We start from the raw sequence: 21,173 nt of genomic DNA on the forward strand, positions 1-21,173 counted from the left end.
TACATTTGTGCATGAGTGATGTGCAAACTCAATCTTTGACATTTTAAGCTTTGACTTGTGGGATCACAGCCAGGGGGTGGCTTTGTCAGTAAGATTTGTGGGGGGTGGGAGGACGAGCTTCAGATTTTCCAAAAATCAAGCTGGCATATTCTGGCAAAATACATACAATTCTAAAAGGGGGTGGTGATGGACAGAGTATCTGAATTAAGCAGAACACTCCTACCCAGTCAACAGATCAGGGCTTGATCCATCACCGTTTTTAGCTCAATGCACCATCCCAGTTCAGAACCTGGCTACATGCAAATTAGTCTGACCCTGGCCCAGTGCATCATGGGAACAGGGCAGACCAATCTACCAAGCCAATTCTTTTACTGGAAAGGACCAAGCTTCCGGGGACCGGTTTCTGGCATTACAGCCGTCTTTGGCCCGGCTTGCTTGAATCCTGATGGTGCAGTGAGCAAGGGACTCATGTCTGAGAATACCCTTCCACACTTGTAGTGGCCAAAACGATTCAAAAAGGGGGTGGTGATGGACAGGGTATCTGAATTAAGCAGAACACTCCTACCCAGTCAACAGATCAGGGCTTGATCCATCACCGTTTTTTAGCTCACTGCACCATCCCAGTTCAGAACCTGGCTACATGCAAATTAGTCTGACCCTGGCTCAGTGCATCATGGGAACAGGGCAGACCAATCTACCAAGCCAATTCTTTTACTGGAAAGGACCATGCTTCCGGGGACCGGTTTCTGGTATTACAGCCGTCTTCGGCCCGGCTTGCTTGAATCCTGATGGTGCAGTGAGCAAGGGACTCATGTCTGAGCATACCCTTCCACACTTATAGTGGCCAAAACGATTCAAAAAGGGGGTGGTGATGGACAGAGTATCTGAATTAAGCAGAACACTCCTCCTACCCAGTCAACAGATCAGGGCTTGACCCTTCACCGTTTTTTAGCTCACTGCACCATCCCAGTTCAGAACCTGGCTACATGCAAATTAGTCTGACCCTGGCCCAGTGCATCATGGGAACAGGGCAGACCAATCTACCAAGTTAATTATTTTACTGGAAAGGACCAAGCTTCCGGGGACCGGTTTCTGGCATTACAGCCGTCTTCGGCCCGGCTTGCTTGAATCCTGATAGTGCAGTGAGCAAAGGACTCATGTCTGAGCATACCCTTCCACACTTGTAGTGGCCAAAACGATTCAAAAAGGGGGGGTGGGGGGTGATGGACAGAGTATCTGAATTAAGCAGAACACTCCTACCCAGTCAACAGATCAGGGCTTGATCCATCACCGTTTTGAGTGGTCTGCTTAATTCAGACACTCTGTTCATCACCACCCCCTTTTCTGAATCATTTTTGTCCACCATATGCGTGGAAGGGTATACTCAGATGTGAGTCCCTAGCTCATTGCACCACCAGGATTCAAGCAAGCCGGGCCGAAGACGGCTGAAATGCCAGAAACCGGTCCCCGGTAACTTGTTTCCTTCCCAGTATAAGAATTGGCTTGGTAGTTTGGTCTGCCCTGTTCCCATGATGCACTGGGCCAGGGTCAGACTAATTTGCATATAGCCAAGTTCTGAGCTGGGATGGTGCAGTGAGCTAAAAAACGGTGATGGATCAAGCCCTGATCTTTGGACTGGGTAAGAGTGGTCTGCTTCATTCAGACACTCTGTTCATCACCACCCCCTTTTCTGAATCATTTTTGTCCACCATAAGCGTGGAAGGGTATACTCAGATGTGAGTCCCTAGCTCATTGCACCATCAGGATTCAAGCAAGCCGGGCCGAAGACGGCTGAAATGCCAGAAACCGGTCCCCGGTAGCTTGTTTCCTTCCCAGTATAAGAATTGGCTTGGTAGTTTGGTCTGCCCTGTTCCCATGATGCACTGGGCCAGGGTCAGACTAATTTGCATATAGCCAAGTTCTGAGCTGGGATGGTGCAGTGAGCTAAAAAACGGTGATGGATCAAGCCCTGATCTTTGGACTGGGTAAGAGTGGTCTGCTTCATTCAGACACTCTGTTCATAACCACCCCCTTTTCTGAATCATTTTTGTCCACCATAAGCGTGGAAGGGTATACTCAGATGTGAGTCCCTAGTTCATTGCACCATCAGGATTCAAGCAAGCCGGGCCGAAGACGGCTGAAATGCCAGAAACCGGTCCCCGGTAGCTTGTTTCCTTCCCAGTATAAGAATTGGCTTGGTAGTTTGGTCTGCCCTGTTCCCATGATGCACTGGGCCAGGGTCAGACTAATTTGCATATAGCCAAGTTCTGAGCTGGGATGGTGCAGTGAGCTAAAAAACGGTGATGGATCAAGCCTGATCTTTGGACTGGGTAAGAGTGGTCTGCTTCATTCAGACACTCTGTTCATCACCACCCCCTTTTCTGAATCATTTTTGTCCACCATAAGCGTGGAAGGGTATACTCAGATGTGACTCCCTAGCTCATTGCACCATCAGGATTCAAGCAAGCCGGGCCGAAGACGGCGGAAATGCCAGAAACCGGTCCCCGGTAGCTTGTTTCCTTCCCAGTATAAGAATTGGCTTGGTAGTTTGGTCTGCCCTGTTCCCATGATGCGCTGGGCAGGGTCAGACTAATTTGCATATAGCCAAGTTCTGAGCTGGGATGGTGCAGTGAGCTAAAAAACGGTGATGGATCAAACCCTGATCTTTGGACTGGGTAAGAGTGGTCTGCTTAATTCAGACACTCTGTTCATCACCACCCCCTTTTCTGAATCAAAATACATACGAAGCAAGACACGAGGGAGCTTAAGCGGCAGTGGAAAGGGGGAGGAGTGAGGACTGTTAGGGGCACTTAAAGCTCAAAACTTTGTAAACTAAGCAACATTTCTTAAGAACTTCAAAACAGAGAGGAGAGAAAGAGTGCATGTGTGTATTTTTTTGTCTGTGTATGTGTGTAAAAATCCCAGGTGAAATCCGACAGACAATTAACCATACCAACTGAATTCACCTGTACCCAACGATTTACTACAAAATATATTTATTAGGGGGGTGTAACACTCCTAACACACTCCTGAAGATACGCCTCAGCGTGTAGTTTATTATTATTACTAAACGTGCATTAGGACTTTCAACTGCGTATGGGGTTTTCAACCTTGAATGCATTTTCCACTCTGGCCAAGCATTAATTTCCACAGGACAGTTCACAATGCGTAAATTAGGGATCTGTGTGTATCAGGAAAATATTATCAAATGAAGGAGTTGGCCACAGTAATCAGGTCCCTTTGACTGTAATAATGTAATTGCACCGCTGACCGCACATTGTTCAGCTGAGCCTCTTATATTTCATGATGTCCCCTTCTTTATTTTCCTTCTTCTGCTTCCCCCTGCCACTCACGTGAACCCATCCAGCTGCGCCAGAGAGAGTGAGAGCCCTCGTGAGTTACTGCTCCAGGAAGGGCATAGTACGTCAGCTCAAGTTAACCCTTCACTAACTAGTCTTTATGTAGACAAAAATATGAGCCTTTCTTTATCAAACTGATGGCTGTAGACATAGGAATGCGTTAGAGGGAGAGAGGTGGAAATTGGAGGAAAGAAATAAATGTACGGAAGAAATGGCTATTTAAGAAAGTTGTATCTCGTTTGAGTTTACTAATTTGTACAGAAATGTGGGTGATCATGACAGCGTATTACAATATATATTTTCATTTGACTATGGTTTTACACTGTTCAGTTGAGCCTTGTGTGCTTTGTTCATGTTTTGGTATAACAAATATAAACACGCATTTGCAATGCAATAGGTCTCACATTTGCGAGAGTTTGAGCTATTGGCATTGTAAATGACAATGCATTTTATTTATGTGTTGGTTTTTAAAACATAAATAAAAGGCATTGTCATTTACAATGCCAATAGCTTCAACTTTTGCAAATGGGGAAGCGCAGGCCTGTTGATGGGGAGGGGAGGACCTGTCTCGTGGCTGGCCCTTCGCCATGAAGTCGATCTCGAAGCTCTTGTGTGTATGTTCGTTGTTGTTGAGCATCTCGAGGGCCCATTTTGTTTAATTCTGTAGGGTCTTTAGGAGAATTGGTTTATCAAAAAGGAAAGGGACACTTGTTACACCTTACAACATTGAGTTTAAGGAAGAAGAGTACCCTCAAAAAACTCAATGCAAGTCTGAGCGCGGTATATGTGTTTCATCCGCCCCGCATTGAAGTTGTGGCAGTTATCATTGGGATTTCTTCAGTGCGTTAACTGCCAGCCTGATCCAGAGGCACTTCTGGGTTGTTTGGTGCAGTGTCCAGAGATTGAGGGTTTCCCCACTTACAATGTGAAAAAAGAAGAAAAAAGTGAAAAGAAAAGGAAGCTTAATGTGCAACAACGTGAATTTAAAAGTGAGAAAATTACCCCAAGGATTTATTGGGGGGTAGATTCTCAGATTGGTTTAAAAATAGAGGTACTTGCAGCAGACCAAGTTACTGGGTCTGTAAGTATTAAAGTTGTTAGAAAATCATCGACATGTTTCAGCTTCTTAGGCCCGAGGGGTCTGTGAAGCTTTCGTCAGGACTTACAATAGAACAAAGATATACTCACACCATTTGTGTGGTATCAGTGTAGTCTTTTCAAGCTAGGAGCAATTTTCCGTTTCCTGAAAGAGAATTGTATGTTAGTACAGACATATGTGTATAAATATACTCTTTTCCAAAGTTCACTAGTTAGGGTCTTTAGGAGAGCCAGATGAAAGTATGTTTTACAGTGGTGACAAAGTGGAAGGAAGACTTCAGGGTAGGCTGATGAGGGTTAGCTATAGGTGTGGGTGAGGATGCTTGCATTTGGAGTCCAGATAGATGCCTTCTCTGTGCACCTGCAATGTGTAACACAAGCCTTTAAAAGTAATGAGTACTTACAAAATCTCTTCACAGTCGGAGATTCATTGATATAAGTATTGCATACTGATTGACTATTCCTACTATTTGGCCCATGAGAATGTTGCTTTTTAAATGTATTTTAGAATTTATGATATTAGAAATTGGTTTATGCAGGTTTCTGACTTTGTGGTGGAACGTCTGCTCATTGTATTGTTGTATTTCTATCTAGGACCCTAATTCGATATTCCCGATTCATGCCCTTATGTGGTTATAACAAAAAATATCCTTATAAAGGCATCAGAATCATATCCATATTTAGTAATAGCCCATGCGGTCCAAGACACGGCAAGGCTACTCCCATAGACTCCAAGAAAGCACAACGCGTTTTTTAAACAAGCCAAGCCTCCAGCAGCCCGGGAATTCCCCCTGCTTTTGTTTTGATTTGCACAAAAACTCCTGGAGTCCGGAAAGAACTGTTAGTTCTTAGTGACGTCTTATGTCCAACCTTACGTCAAACCCGGCACCTTTCAGGTATAAATATACCAACGTTGCCTTAAGCAAACACACGGTGGTGGGGAGCAGAGCGACGTTCTACTTGCCCGGGAGCCCAGCTGTTGCTAGAGCCGAAGGAAAACGCCCCTCCCTTTGACGCACTGAGAGAGACGCTGTCTTTTTCTCCAGCCGAGAAAATCCAGCTCCGGTGTTCCCAAGTCACCCTCGCGGGGTGCTGAGAGATCGAGTCCTGAGAAGCGAGATACAAGACCTCCTTCATTCTATAACCAAGGTACGGAGCTGATTAAAACCTTAGAGAGAATTCTTGATTCCGATTCTTGGCAAAAACCTAACTGAACTTAAAACTGCAACTTACTTACTCCTTCCCACGTATTAGGCTTAGGTCAGGTACACCTGGGTAGGCGTATCTTAGAAGCACCAGTTGAGTTCGTTAGTCAATGTTTTTATGTATGTATATATTTTATCCATTTTAAAGTATCATATGGCTAAGAAACCATATCAATGCTTTTACAGTATTATTTCATAATACTACTTTTACTGTACGCATTTTACTTCATAATAAGTATTGCAATTGTGGCAATTCATTTCTTTTGCATGAGAAAGAAGACTGCACAATAAAATAACACCTTTTATTGAAAACGCCTGTCTGTCTATTTCTCTGCACTCTGGTGAAATTAAGCATGCACGATTGACTGAGTGAAATAGCCGTCTATTGTTTTCACACGACTCTAGAGATATACTCTTTATTCTGAGGGAGCAAAGTCGTCATGTTTATGCGGTTGTCAGAAACTAATCCCTTCTGTCTAAATCAGGGAGGTTAACCCTTTCCTGAACATGCGAGAAAGTTTCTAGTGACCTCTGAGCTAGCTGGCAAAAAACTAATTAAGTCTAACATAGTCAGTAGAGACCTAGATGACCTCAGTCCTACGTCTACACTGCTGTTTATGTTATTCCAATGCGCAGAGCCTATTTGGAATATAGGAACTACACTACAGTATTGTTGTTTGTAACTAGAAATGTTGGTTGAGCGTTTCAATCTTTATTGACTTGCACCCAGAAAAATGTTCCTCCTGGAAACTGTATGAAGCAATGCGATGTTGAGGAGTGTATAGACTTATCAAAGAGTGATTTTGTGGACATTTCAGATTACTGAAGTGGAATTTCAACACTCCTTCGTGCACAGCATTGGTTTGTGATGCAGAATTCCTAGTAGCTGAAGCATTTGTGAAGCTAAGGCCGCATCATACATGCGGTGCACTTTCCTTCTTTGAGTCGGTAGACCTTCAAACAAGTCCTAACATAGAAAGAGTTGCTGGCTAAAATCTAAGAGGGGCCGACGGTGTCACAACTGAAATGCCACTGGATTCAAGCAAGCCGAGCTGAAGACGGCTGGAATGCCAGAAACCGGTCCTCGGAAGCTTGTTTCCGGTCCAGGGAAGGCATCGCTTGGCAGTTCGGGCTGGACTGTTCCCATGAGGCACAGGGTCAGACTGATTTGCATATAGCCATGTCTGAACTGGGGTGGCAGAGTGGGCTAAAGAACGGTGATGGATTAAACCCAGATCTTTTCACTGGGTGTGAGTGTTTGATTGGTTCAGATGCTCCGTCCATTACCACCCCCTTTTGTACCGCTTTTGGCGGCCACAAGTGTGGCAGGGTATGCTCAGACGTGAGTCCCTTGCTCACTTTGCGACTGGATTCAAGCAAGCCGGGCTGAAGACGGCTGGAATGCCAGAAACCAGTCCTCGGAAGCTTGTTTCCAGTGCAGGGAAGGCATGGCTTGGCAGTTCGGGCTGGACTGTACTGATTTGCATATAGCCAAGTCTAAACTGGGGTGGCAGAGTGGGCTAAAGAACGGTGATGGATTAAACCCAGATCTTTTGACTGTGTGTCAGTGTTTGATTGGTTCAGATGCTCCGTCCATTACCACCCCCTTTTGTACCGCTTTTGGCCACCATAAGTGTGGCAGGGTATGCTCAGACGTGAGTCCCTTGCCCACTTTGCCACTGGATTCAAGCAAGCCGGGCTGAAGACGGCTGGAATGCCAGAAACCGGTCCTCGGAAGCTTGTTTCCGGTCCAGAAAAGGCATGGCTTGGCAGTTCGGGCTGGACTGTTCCCATGAGGCACAGGGTCAGACTGATTTGCATATAGCCATGTCTGAACTGGGGTGGCAGAGTGGGCTAAAGAACGGTGATGGATTAAACCCAGATCTTTTGACTGGGTGTGAGTGTTTGATTGGTTCAGATGCTACGTCCATTACCACCCCCTTTTGTACCGCTTTTGGCCGCCATAAGTGTGGCAGGTTATGCTCAGACGTGAGTCCCTTGCTCACTTTGCCACTGGATTCGAGCAAGCGGAGCTGAAGACGGCTGGAATGCCAGAAACCGGTCCTCAGAAGCTTGTTTCCGGTCCAGGGAAGGCATGGCTTGGCAGTTCGGGCTGGACTGTTCCCATGAGGTACAGGGTCAGACTGATTTGCATATAGCCATGTCTGATCTGGGGTGGCAGAGTGGGCTAAAGAACGGTGATGGATTAAACCCAGATCTTTTGACTGGGTGTGAGTGTTTGATTGGTTCAGATGCTCCGTCCATTACCACCCCCTTTTGTACCGCTTTTGGCCGCCATAAGTGTGGCAGGGTATGCTCAGACGTGAGTCCCTTGCTCACTTTGCCACTGGATTCAAGCAAGCCGGGCTGAAGACAGCTGGAATGCCAGAAACCGGTCCTCGGAAGCTTGTTTCCGGTCCAGGGAAGGCATGGCTTGGCAGTTCGGGCTGGACTGTTCCCATGAGGCACAGGGTCAGACTGATTTTCATATAGCCATGTCTGAACTGGGGTGGCAGAGTGGGCTAAAGAACGGTGATGGATTAAACCCAGATCTTTTGAATGGGTGTGAGTGTTTGATTGGTTCAGATACTCCATCCATTACCACCCCCTTTTGTACCGCTTTTGGCCACCATAAGTGTGGCAGGGTATGCTCAGATGTGAGTCCCTTTCTCACTTTGCCACTGGATTCAAGCAAGCCGGGCTGAATATGGCTGGAATGCCAGAAACCGGTCCTCGGAAGCTTGTTTCCGGTCCAGGAAGGCATGGCTTGGCAGTTCGGGCTGGACTGTTTCCATGAGGCACAGGGTCAGACTGATTTGCATTTAGCCATGTCTGAACTGGGGTGGCAGAGTGGGCTAAAGAACGGTGATGGATTAAACCCAGATCTTTTGACTGGGTGTGAGTGTTTTATTGGTTCAGATGCTCCGTCCATTACCACCCCCTTTTGTACCACAACTGAAATGAAGGCATGGGTACATTTTCATGCAGTGCACGAAAACGGAGCTCCAGATTGCACCTCAACATAGGGCTGTGCACTTCGGTCTATATAAAAGGACCACTTTTTAACCATTTTGTTAAATACTTGGGGATTTTTAAACTTAAACCAAAATATTCGCAAACAGAAGCTAGAATAGTAAATAAGGCTCCTAGACTGTATGGGGGAAGGTTGCATGGACTAGAGATGGAATAGTGAACGTGACTTTCCCAACCACAAGTATGTGCATTACTCCATTTTTCCTCGTGACCATGCTGCAGCAGAGGTAGGAAGTGTCTTCAGTCTAAGTAGAATTGCTGCTACTTAAGCACGACTCCGATTTGCTTTGGAGTACCCCAGCCCAGGCATGTTTGCGCCCACTAAATGGGGAGACGCAGGCCTGTTGATGGGGAGGAGGAGGACCTGTCTCGTGGCTGGCCCTGCGCCATGAAGTCGATCTCAAAGCAAACCGAGCTACAGTGGAAAGAGCATATTCAGTAAAGCCATAGACTATGCGAAGATGGACAATATCAGGGAAAATTAAAGGCTTTGAGAGAGAGGAGACTAATGTCCAGGGAATGAGATGTGTAGCAATAATCCTACCTTGTAAATAGACAACAATGCACAAGTTCATGTGAGGAGATTAATTTTGTACTTCATCACGTTCAAGACAGAAAACGCTACAAATACGACATTTTAAGGTCCAGATCATCTCGCTCGGTAGGCATGTTATTATTTTGAAGCTCAAAGCAGAAAAATACACTTACAATGATCGATTGTGGGTGCTAAGAGGAGTGATCTGTCTGTGTCGAGCGTATGTGGTGGAACTAAGAAGAATACACACCAGGCAAGAAAATCACGATGATGGCTGTATGCGTCAGTAATATGCTTTGCTGTAGACTGCCAAACTCAGTGCGCAAAGCAGCTCAGAAGAAAGGTAAACGTCCGTCTTCAAGCTTTTTCAGTAAGCTTTTAAGTTGCACATACATGAATGTACATGCCATTCTTCTGCGGGTACCCCAATAATACACCAGGCACGGTGCCCTAGCGCTGTGACAGCTACTGGTTCTCAGTGCTAGGAACACGGCGCACAGACCTTTGCGAGGGTTGAGGAGACGTGTTACTAGCAAAGTTCAGCTTCCTGGAAGAGAAAGCCTGGAAAAGCTGGAACACAGTAGGCACGCAGCGGCAGAGCTTTCACTGAAGCCTCGAGGGGTCAGTTCTGGAAACGTGGAAAGCACTGTCAAAGTCCACAGTCAGGAAGCAGAAAACTATCTCTGCAAGGGGGTGTCGGAGGGGAAGGGCAGAGTCTGAAACACAGACCAGTGGGAGTAGGGTGTGTGAAACCTTAGGCATAAACAAAGGCAGCAGAGGCGAGGGAACAGGACAATATGAATGGATCCTCAGAGTAAAGAGAACCAGGCTGATGCAGAAAGGCTGGCAGCAAAGCGCATCGGCGTGAAGAAGATTGCTTAGTGTGGAATCGGTTTACGCCCCCCAAAAGCGAAAGTGACCGCGGGCATGCGGTCTGTGGTGGGGGAGGGGCCGAGCGAGGCACGCCGTAAGGGTGCAGAGCGCGAAGGCAAAAGTGAAAGCAGAGGTGATTGCAGCTGTGCACGTTGAGCGCACTTGTGCGCGTAACAGCAAGCTGGTGGCCGGGAGCTTCTGGGTAGCACTTTCAAAACCCGCTTACTAAATGTCTCGCTTGAGACAGCGCATGCGCTGGCTCAGACAAGACCTAACAAAGGACTGCATAGGATCGTGAGTACACAGTCAGGCTGCTCCAAACACAAGTTAAACAGTGACTAACATTTGCAAATAGTTTTCTCCACTTCTTTTTTATTTCTTCAACAAACAGAATTTAGCAGCAGTGCTCAAATGTATCTTTAAGTCATTGAATGAACTTTGCTTCTAAAGTAATTAAGCATTCTCTGTTGTTTTTATGCCACTGTGTAGACTCAGATAGTCTTTATTTTTTCTCTTTGTCTAATGCACTCCAGGGCCTTTGTAACCATTTTAACTTTGTTGTAGTTACACTGAGCCATCTTGAAGTTATATAATTCTGATTTTTTATGAAATGAGAATACCTGATGATTGTAGTAAACATAATGAATGATAATGATATCATTTTATTAATAACGTCCAATTTTATATATCATTTTAATAGCAAAAAGTAACTGAAGACCTGTGCTAATTGTTTATTGCATAAGTTATTCAACATCAATGGGCGACACTTTCTGTGGCATATTCACAATGAGCTATCGCTGAATTAACGGCACTTTATCGCAGCCAAAGTCGTGATAAATTTACCCCCTCATTCAGTAGCTGGTGCTAACAGCCCACAGCACCATTTTTCCTGCAAAAGCAGCCACAAAAAATATCGCCACCGAGGACCCCGCATCTATCGCTAATAAGATGCAGAGTAGGCGTTTCTGTGCCAAAAGCTGCGACAAAAAGACACCTCAACATTCACAACGACCAGCCAGATCGGCGATAAGAACACAAAACACACAATAGGGCATGTTAGCAACAGGAAATTAACACTTGCATCACAAAAGGGATCACAGCCCAGAGCCACACATGAAGAACAACAGATGCCCCCGAGCAACTGAACATGCAGCACGGACACCCAAGAGGGCCACAAACCCACCAACACCACACCCAGGCCCGCAACACCCCCCAGGCCCACCCCAACCCCCGGACTAAGAAACTGCACACCAACATTACATATCCCCCAAAAAATGTTTTTCCTGATGTCGCACAAGAAGGACAATCAACATACATGCGTGGCCAGAAAATGGAGAATCAGTCATACAGCAATGCAATCACCAACACAAACACCATACAAACAAATGCCAAAACAACCATTTGGATGAGTCCTAGCGGATCCTCACTTGACAATCCGTAAGACACAGCCTGGAAGACTAAATCCAACATAAGAAGGTGTGCCATGCACCCAACAAAGGAAAGAGAGGGAGAGAGATAGAGTGAGATAGCACAAGCAGCACAAGGCCTTGCAGGGTACCTGGCACTACATGCCAACATGTGTGTGTGTATCGCCATCCGAACACCATGGGCTCAAGGCTGTGACCCAATCTAAGCAGTAGTAAGACAAACATCAGAGATGAAAGCTCCATTGTTCCAATGCAGAAGGCTGGAGGACACCTGCACCTCTGACCATGGTCCAGAATGCGCCTGGAGCACCCTGAGAGAGATGCCATGGCAGATGGGGACGACTCCCACACCACGCATTGCGCAAATGAACTATCCAACTTATCCACGACCCACACACAGAAGCCCCTGCCAGAGACCACTGCATGGGATGCCCTCGACACTCATGGAAACAGCAACCCATTCAGCCCAACGTTGCACACACATTCGAATCATTGCCCTAGGCTGTGGCATATCCTCCACACAACTGCAACAAAACAGAAGAGTGCCGGTTTCACGAGAAGCACCAAGTCAATGGCAGGCCATACCGGGCACATGCACAACCCCCGTCACGTGGAATACTACTGTGCACGTATGCTGCATTTACTGAGTGCAGTGCCAGTGGCACTGCTGCGGATCAGTTACTGGCTCAGCTTCCACATTGCCAACGTCACCTGCGTCCAGCCCTGGTTCCACTGCCGAACATGCACATTCGGGTGTCCTATGGATGTCTGCCTATCCAACACAACCGTAGATGAATTGGACTATGACTTGTGTCTGCTCCACCTGTTGGAACACGAACAGGAGAGTAACTGAGACAGCTGTGCATGGGATGCCTTGACATACTGCGTTTGTATTGGTAGTTGTGCATGGGAGATTGCACAATTCCTCGTGTGCTGTGTGTATTGTACAGCATGGGTTGTGTGTGTACGTGGACATGTCATGGTGTGACCTGCTCCTTTATGGCTGTGATCCGCACTGGGCTACCTCCATGTCAATTCGTAGGCCATCTGATGTTTTTGGGCTGCTGCCATGCAATTGGGCAAGCAATGCTACTTGCATACTCAGTGTGGGTCACAGAGCCGCTGCTTTGCTGGATTCAGCACATGTGCATGGGTCGGTTGTGATATTGGTGATATGGAGGGGGCCCATTTGTACACGGGGGCCTGCATGGCATTTCTGTGTGTGCTGCAGTGTGCCAAGGCATTCAGTGACATGTTCCACGATCCTTGTGGGTGTGCAGTGTGCTACACATAATTGTGCATGTGTGCCATTGTGCCCATCTCCCCCTGTCCCTCCGTCCCTGGTTGTTACTCACCCTGTTGCTGTTGGGTTTGGTCGTATCGTGCTGTGTCCAGGCCTCCAATTCCTGCCACCGTCTCCACACTGCTGACTGTGGCCACCATTTTCTCCAGCTCATCAATCTCCTCCTGTGTCACAGGACTCCGACCTCCAGTAGCCATTGCTGCCTTCCTGTTGGCGGAGAGCTTCTCCTTGGTTTGGCAGTTTGGCTGTGCACTTCATGCCAGCACCTCTTGACCTCCTCCAGTGACCTCCTTGACACTCCGACTGCATTGACTTAGGTGGCGATGGCCTGCCATATTTCCGTTTGGATTTCCAGTGCAGCAGTGGAGGTGCCGAACAGTTGTTGATGGTGTTCTATCACCTCCGTGACGATGATCCGATATTCCTGCTGACTTAACCCCTTCTTCCTCTTCCTCTTGTCCTTGCCCTTTCCCAAACAAGGGGTTCCTGGCAGTACCTCCGTGGGGCTAGTGGCATTTGGCTTGTCCCCTGCATCCATGTTGCAGTGCAGTTTGAATTTCTTTTTTTTATATAGTGCTGTTTCCCGTCAGACGCTTGGGATTTGTAGGCCAGTGGCTGGTTTTCTCGGATTTTGGGACCGCGATTGACCTGTTTCCCATTTTTGCAATATGGTGTTGCTTTTCACGGAGACATTTGACACATTATTGTGTGACTATCGCCTTGTTGTGAATTCCACGTTGCCATGGGGTTATTTTACTCCTATGGGCTGCGATGTTGAAAGTTGCGTTACGCTACTCTTGCGGTAGTTCTCACACGTTCTTGTGAATATACCCCTCTGTTATTTGGAGTAGTTTAAATAACCATCAATAGCCAAATACCTCCTCTATTTCAACAATTGAACATATGGTGCAGATTAGTAAAACAGAAAATTAGCACAGGTTCAGAGATGAAGATCTTCCTATAAGATTCGCATTGGAAGTCTTGCAGGGATTTATTAGAAGCCCTCACTCACCACCCTGGGTGGTGACATGCTTCATCATCGGGCCCACCAGGAGAAGCCGAATGCCTCCCTGGTGTGCTACAACTCCAGGTTAGTGCTGAGCAGGTTTTTGTTTGTGACAGTGATGTGAAAAATACGTGAAGTTAAAATTGTCATAAGCTGTACCAGAAAGAAAAAAATTGTATTCAGCGGTCAGCCTGACAAGGTTAAAATATGTGTAGGGAAATTTGCCAATTAATGTATTGGTTATTTCCACTCAAGGTGGGGTCGACATGTTTCAGCCCTTATGTGTATAGTTACTGGGCTTTCTTCAGGACCATGTTTATTGTGTACCTCGGCAGTGTGGGCGTGCTAAGGTCCACCCTACCAGAGGACGTGAAAGTTAAAATCCAATGAGTAAAAATAGTGCGAAAAAATGAACAAACCATCAAGTTGTGGGGATTACCTCTCCTTTAGAGGAACCTGTATAGTCTAAAATACACAAAGACATACAAACATGACAGACAGATAAGTAGTTATAGGGATCTCAACAGTGTTGTTGACTGGAAGAATTGCTCTCTAAACGTGCTAAGGCTAGTCAAGAGGACGTGACCGTTTGTGCCATTTTATGATCTTAACCATAGCATGTATGGCACAAACGGTAACGTCCTCTTGACTAGCCTTAGCACGTTTAGAGAGCAATTTTTCCATAGCGGTCACAGATTTACCAAATTCAGGGACAAAGCAGAGTGACCTTTAGGTGGCAAAACTGTCTCGGTTGAGTCTGGAAATGCTATTTCCACAGAGAAACCCGTAACCAGTTAGAAACACAGGCCTGGAGACAGAATTGGCATGGCGTCTGGATTATTTTACACACTGCTCACAGACCTTTTAATGTAAATGTAATGTTCATTTAGTACCGGAGACTCATTTTTAAATGGGCACTTTTGGCTTTATAGGACGAATTCTGGGCTCTTGGGACTTTGCGCTAACATGCATTTCATCTAAAGCTCAGCTCTCACTTCCACAGATGTTTTAATGAAACTGAAGTGTTTTGTTTAGTACAGGAGGGTCATTTTAAATGATGTATTGTCAGGTTGGCTTTTTAAGATGAAATATAGGCACTTGGGGCCTCATTTATGAGAAATGACGCATCGCTGCGTGAAAGCAGCGATGAGTCACTTCTCAGTGCGCACTCCTAGCGACAATCCTGATGCATCATATTTAATGTATGACGCATCATGTCGCAAGGAGTTACAGATACGTCAGTATTTCTGACGTATCTGTAAGTGGATAAGTGACGGATTGGCTGGAGTGTGTCACAAAAGTGACGCAACTCCAGCAATGCATCCTTTCACATGGGGAAAGGCCTATGTTAAAGGGCCTGGTCAGTCTTACGCCTGCTGTGAGGCAGGCGCAAGATTTTGACGCAACGGTGTCCTAAAAGTGACGCAGTGAAATCTCATAGATTTCACTGCGTCACTTCTACTACCCTTCCTTGCGTCAATACGCCCCTCTTGCATACATTATACCTGGCGCAGGTATAATGTGGCGCAGGGCTTTACAAAGCGACGCATCTTCCTAGATGCGTCACTTTGTAAATATGGCGCAACAAGGCGCATATTTTTTACGCCACTGGTACGTCACAAAAAGTGACGCACCGGCGGCGTAAAAGTGACGCACAGCCTCATAAATGAGGCCCTTGGTACTTCCGGCTATCTACTGTTAAGGCTTCACTCCCACTGAAGTGGCAAGGAGTTAAATACAGGCCTCGTAGATGTTTTAATGAACCTAAAATGTTTTGTTTCGAACTGGAGGATCATTTTAAATGATGCATTGCTACCTTTGGTGTTTTAGGACAAATAATTGGCAACTAGCGCTTTTCGCGATCATGTGTTCTTAACTATTGCTAAGCTTCAGTGTGATTTTAGGTGATAATCTATTGACACTAGGCACTATTAGTCATCTAGCTCAGTCAGGATGTTGTTATCCTTTTGGATTTTATTACCTTAATAAACAATTTTTACTTACTTATGTGTACTACTACCAAACAAACTTCAAAATGCAGCTCTTGAATAGGCCTCCTAATGGGCTGACTGTAAAGTTAAGCCCTCGCTTTGTTAAACTCAAGAAACAAGGTGCTTGGAACTTCTGTGTAAATGTCTGATTTACAGCTTAACTCGTTTTAAACTTTGAAACTGATTGGTGAGTGCAATTACTGGTGCTGACTGGCTAAGAAGCCAATGTATTTTATTTCTTCTGTGAACAACTACATTGGGAGAGTGGGCAATCATTTTCCCCTTGAGCTGGTTACAGATGCATGAAGTATCAAGTATGTGTTAATATTTATGGCTCAGAGTACTCCCATTGCCCAATACTCTACAGCATCAAATTTTGATGTAAAACTATTTCTAGATAACACTATCTCTTTGTTCTGTCATACATATAACACAGGCATCTTTGGGCACTTTCATGTGATGAAGTGTGGAAAAATTGTGGTTTTAACCTGCATTTACTGCTGATTTTATATTCCAATACATAGATATTTCCTTTTCTTTTCATTCACTTCATTTGTATTTATTGAATGGTAGCTTTAGAGTGGCACTAGCATGGTAACAGATAGCAACCAGAAATAGATCAAAGGTAACATAGAGGGAGCAGTTTACTGAGACCAGGGGTTTGGAGACTGTTCCAGGGTGGTGATACCTGTGCTACGAATACTCTTCCAGCTGTTGTATAATTCTTAGGAGGTCCTGCCTATATTACCTCTACGTCCCTCGTCCTCGACCCAGTCAACACTCATGAGGTATTCCACTGACAGGAAACAAAACAGGAAACGCTTTTAGGCTCCTCCCCCCCTCCGGCCAGGTGCTATATCACACCCAACCACCAGAAGCACATCCTGTTTTGTTTCCTGTTGGTGGATTACTTGATGGGAGACGCTGGGGTGAGTGCTGGGCGCTTACCTGCTTCGTTTGTCATGTGGATCCTCCTCTGCTGGGCTCTGGGGGGCTCCCATGGACTGTCGTGGGATTCCTTGGAGTGGGGCTGCTGGGCTTCCCTTTCTCCTCCTGGGCTCAGGTGACCTATGCTGCTTGGCTTCGTGGGTCTTCCTGTTTCGTTTACTGCCCTGTTCGCGCTGCTGGTGTGCTGTGGATCTTCCTCCTGCTGCTCGATGTTCTTTCCTGCTTGAACCACGGCCGTGGAGGTGGGGGTTTGGGGTTGGGAGCGCTGGGCTGTTGTGGAGCGCACTCCTCCCCTTTGGATTCCCTGATCTCGCCGGCGCCGGGGGCCCTGGTGTCGGCTCCTGAGTGTGCCTCTGGGACACGTTGTATGTCCTGCTGCACTGGGGAGGACGGCGGCAGTGCTTTGCCGGCTGTCTCGGCAGCGTCTTCCTGGGTTTGCGCGCATTGTCCTGTGTTGCACCCGTCGGCCGTGTTAGGTGCCGGGTGCTGGTGTAGGCGGGCGCCCGGGTGGGCTCCGGGCGCTCCGGTTCTTGGGGCCATTTTCTCGCTGGGCAGATACATGCCTGTTCCGTGTTCGTGAACGGTTGCAAAAAAATAAATAAAACCTAAGCCAGGATACAGTACAGAGACGCCTGGAGATGCCAGGAATTGAACCCGGGGCCTCATACATGCGAAGCATGCGCTCTTCCACTGAGCTACGTCCCCTCTACTGCCCTCTAATGTTATTAAAGGGGTAGTTGCATGCCGGCTGTTTGGCCGCTGTTTTTCTTTTCATTGTGGTTCATTTCTTGCTGCCTTGTGCTTGGGAGCGTTGGTCATGGGCAATCTCCATCATGAGAGGAGGTATTCCTCTCCTGTACCTGCCTCTTCCCCTGATTCCGGTGGGGACTCCTCCCCCCCTTCTGTGACTGGAAGTGAGCTGATGCCCGGATTGGGTGCCTTATTCTGGAGACTCTTTCTGTTATTAAGGCTAATCAGTGGCTTGCTGTTGGGATTTCTGCCTTTCGTCGGATATTTCCTCCTCTGCTGATTCCGATGGGTCTTCACTTGATGCGGTTGCGCTGCAGGGCATATCCATTTCCAGGGAGCTCTTGCCTTACGTCCTTTCCCATGTGTGGGTTGACATGGGGTTTCCTGAGGATTCTGCGCCCAGCACTTCTCTGGATGTTATCTTGCCGCAATTCTGGCGGCCTGTTGCCTCTTCTCTGCCGGTGCATCCTTTTGCGACCGTGGTTCTGTTGAAGGAGTGGAAGGACCCGGATCATTTCTCCATGCCCAGGTTTATGTCCATGCTTTCTCCATTGTAGGATATGGCGGTCTCTTTGCCTGGTTCCATTCCTATGGATTCCGTTGTGGCCAGTCTTGTGGGTCGTCCTTCCATGACGGATGATGACATTCTGATGGACGGTGTTGCTAATAGTTGGATTCGTCTCTGATGGTGTCTTCCGGCGCCTCTCACCTGGCTCTTCGTTCTGGGATTTATGGAGCCTATGTTGCCCAGTCATTGCTGACTGGTTTCGAGTCCCTGTTTTCTGCTATGCAGGTGGGTGGCAGTTTTCCGGATTTGCTGGAGTCTTTGGAGAGCCTGCGGGATTCCTGTTGGACGTTGCTTTTGTTTCTGTGCGGGCTTCTGCGATGTCCGGTGGTTCCTCTATTGCTGCCCGTCGGGCCTGTTGCTGCGGGTTTGGAAGATGGACGCGGCCCAGCGTTCCATGGCTTTGAGGCTTCCTTTACTGGTGCCCGTCTATTTGGTGTCTTTCTGGAGGAGTCACCTCATATGGAGCGCAAGTATTCTTTGTCCTTTCGTGTCCTTCCGCCCCGTGGGGGTTTCTCCTTCTCTGGTGCCAGGTCTTTTCACCAGCCTTCCGTGTTTCACCAGTCCTCCTTCAGGAGTCGTTGTGGCACTGGCCGGTCCTTTCCACAGGAGTTTCAGAAGGAGTCCCAGAGGGGTGCCGGGTCTGGTCCGCTGCGTTCCTGACTATGCCACCCTTGGGGATGTTCTCTCTGGTGGTCCACATCTGGTTGGTGGGAGACTTCGGCGGTTCCTTCCTGCTTGGCGCCTGACGACCTCGGACAGATGGGTGCTGGATGTCTTGTCTAGGGGCTACCGGATCGAATTCTTGTCCCCCCCTCCCTCCCATTCCGGGGTGGTGGTGTCCCCTTCTCCTCGGGATGCCTCCCGCCATCTGGCCTTGTTGGACGGAGTTCGTTCTTTGGTCAACAAGCTTGCGGTTGTCCCTGTTCCAATGGCGGAGAGGGGGTTGGGCCTACTCCATCATCTTTGTGGTGCCGAAGATCACAGGGTTTTCCAGGTGGTCGTCATCCTTCGGGTTCTGTACTTGTTTGTGCGGAAGATCCCGTTCAAGATGGAGACCCTCCGGACAGTTATGCCGTTGATCCAGTCGGGTTGGGTGCTCTCTACTCTCGCCCTCCATGATGCGTATCTGCACGTCCCCCTGGCTGTGATGGGTCAGCGTTTCCTGCGCTTCTGCCTGGAGGGTCAGCGCTGGCAGTTCTGCGTCCTCCCCTTTAGTCTTCGGTCCGCCCCCGGGTGTTTACCAAGGTGGTGGCTCCCTTGGTGGCCCATCTCATGGGGGTGTCTGTGTTCCCGTATTTGGCCGTCTGAATGGTTCAGGCTCCGTCCCTGGGGATCATGTCTCGCCACCTTCTCTTGACCATGTCTACGCTCAGGGAACATGGGTTCTTGATCAACTTGCCGAAGGGCCACCTGGAGCCTGCCACTCGGAGGACCTTCATCGTCGCTGTGTTTTATTCTGTGTTGGGCATGGTGTTCCTGCCGGAGGCCTGAATTTGTCGCCTTCGGTCTTGGCTGAGGAAGTAGCATTATGTTGCCAATGGCTAATTGAAAACCACGGGGGACATAATATATAAAAATGTTGACCCACATCAAATGTGTAATTATTGCACTGAGTTGATTTTTTGTAGAAGTCTTAGTTGCTAACTGTTCTCCTGAAACTCTACGTAATTGCTAATTAGCATTCTTGGAGGCACTGGCAGATACCATTGCATTAATCTATTGTTGGTAAATTCAGGGCTCTACCTCAACATATTGCATGTTTTCTTATAAGAACTAAAGAATACGACAAAGCATACAGGGATTATAGAAATTTAGTACTTAGCTATGGGAGGTTTAGTTACCCAAGGAGTTAGGCAAATGGTCAACTTATATTATAACAACAGACAAGGATTTTGATAGATTTGTATGTGCGCACGTTGGGATTATATAGCAAAAACTAAATAAATCAGTGGAGCACTGCACAGGGTCAAACACTAAAAAGTAGTCAACAAGTCAAGGGCAAGGTATCTGCGTTCTGTGAGCAGAAGTTTAATTTCAGTCCATCATGATGTAACATTCCCTAAAGTTCTTTCCGAAATAGGAGCAGAGTTAGAGTGGTCCTGATGGATACAGGGATGCTGTTCCATGTCCTGGGTACATCAATGTAGAAAGCTTCTTGCCTTGTTTACTTTCTTGTTTACACTTCTCTAGTCTGATGACCGTGGCTACAGGTATGCCAGGAACAACCAGGAATTGTGAACTTGTTAGCAAGAAAGGCAAGAGAAGGCAAACAGGGTCTCAGACGGCTTTGTAAATCATGCAGTTGGTTTGGTTTTGCAGATGAGGCATACGAGTAAGGGGTGTCAGTGGAGTTCTTTATGGATACGCGTCACTGGGTCATATCCTTGGATGAGACATAGTGTGCCCTTAGTGGGCGCCACATGAAGTCTGGAAGGCCATGAAGTAGGGTGATGCCACCTTCCACATGCAAGAGTACAAAGCTTGAGCATCAGTTCTGAAATTGCTTTCGAGGTCAAATGTTTTTTTTTTGTGGAGCTGAAACAGGGACTTATTTGATCATTATTTCTTTCAGTGTGAAGTTGCGTCAAGGGTTACTTAAAGTGTCTTGGAACTGGGTAAACGTTTGGGCTGAGATCTTAAAGGTTCATGCCATAGAACCAGGTTTGTGCAGTTTCTTTCTTGCTATTCTTGTAAATAAAATAACTTGGATGCTGTCTATGTGGGGTTGAGCTACAGATATGTGCCGGACATCTGTGTCTAGTGAGGGTGAGGGCAGTGCTTGAGGCACTGCATGTCTAGAGTGGAGGAGAGTTTTAAGTAGAGTTGTGTAATGACAGCATATTGCTGAATTTTTCTGATGCTGTTGGTGAGTAGGAAAACAGCTGGCTCCATGTAAAAGTAAGCAATGACAGGAGGAAAGTATGGAACCCTGAGGGACCCAGCAGGTGATCCTCTGAGAGCTGGAGATGCCCTTCTGAATTAAATGATGGAGGTTGGAAAAGAGAAAACCAGTAGAGGATTTTGCAGCGAACCTCATGGAACGATAGGAAGACAACCCTCCTACATTTCAGATGGGT

At 47.1% G+C, this 21,173-nt stretch overlaps 1 protein-coding gene and 1 non-coding gene across 2 annotated transcripts in view; both read right to left on the bottom strand.

Moving 5' to 3' along the window:
* Nucleotides 1-21,173, bottom strand: part of GALNT17 (polypeptide N-acetylgalactosaminyltransferase 17) — a 1,810,367-nt gene that overhangs the window by 452,970 nt on the left and 1,336,224 nt on the right. The gene's annotated exons all lie outside the window — the stretch shown is intronic.
* Nucleotides 17,412-17,483, bottom strand: TRNAA-CGC (transfer RNA alanine (anticodon CGC)). The gene has a single exon. It is a non-coding gene; the product is annotated as a tRNA-Ala (tRNA).

Source organism: Lissotriton vulgaris, chromosome 2_1 (genome assembly GCF_964263255.1).
Source record: "Lissotriton vulgaris chromosome 2_1, aLisVul1.2, whole genome shotgun sequence".
In the NCBI taxonomy this organism is placed as follows: Eukaryota; Metazoa; Chordata; class Amphibia; order Caudata; family Salamandridae; genus Lissotriton; species Lissotriton vulgaris.